The following is a 737-nucleotide window of genomic DNA, read 5'->3' as shown; positions in this document are numbered from 1 at the left end:
TACTCCGAAACTTATCTGAAATGACCCGAACCATTCCGTTGTCCGAATGTAGCCTTCCAATATATGAAACTTTATGTCTCGACCATTTTGAGACTCCTCGTCATGTCCGTGATCTCATCCGGGACTCCGAACAACCTTCGATACATCAAATCACATAAACTCATAATACCAATCGTCATCGATCCTTAAGCTTGCAAAAAAATCATCAAAATTGAAAAAAAGTTTATGGATTTTCAAAAAATAGTCCACAAATTTTAAAGAATTCACCGATTTGAAAAAAAGCTCATCCAATTTGAAAAAGTTGATTGAATTTCAAAAAAAAGTTCATTGATTTGAAGAAAAGTTCACGTATTTGCAAACAATTAATCAAACCAGGAAGAAAGAAAAAAAAGGAAGAAACAAAAAACAAAAAAAGAAAGAATAAAAGAAGGAAAAAGTTGTAAGTTACCAGATCCCGCTGGGTGGCCGGGTGGTTACACCAGTGTACGTCGCTGACATCCCTCCTCTGCCTCTGGTCCGGCGTATCTCCTCTCCCTGCCAATGGTGGCAGACAGCTAGATGCCCATGGCATCGGGAAGCATGCCAACTACTTGTGGCCATTCCCACCTCCCACGGCCCGCCGGCATGGCTATGAAAAGGCTCATACCCCCACCGCCCATAGCATCCAGTTATGTCCTTGAGTTCAGAATAGGTGGCACTCTCAAAGAAGGAGAGGCGGCCGCCCTCATCGCTGAGAA

The sequence above is a fragment of the Triticum dicoccoides genome, chromosome 4A, assembly GCF_002162155.2.
Source record: "Triticum dicoccoides isolate Atlit2015 ecotype Zavitan chromosome 4A, WEW_v2.0, whole genome shotgun sequence".
In the NCBI taxonomy this organism is placed as follows: domain Eukaryota; kingdom Viridiplantae; phylum Streptophyta; class Magnoliopsida; order Poales; family Poaceae; genus Triticum; species Triticum dicoccoides.
Note: the sequence above shows the minus strand (reverse complement) of the source record.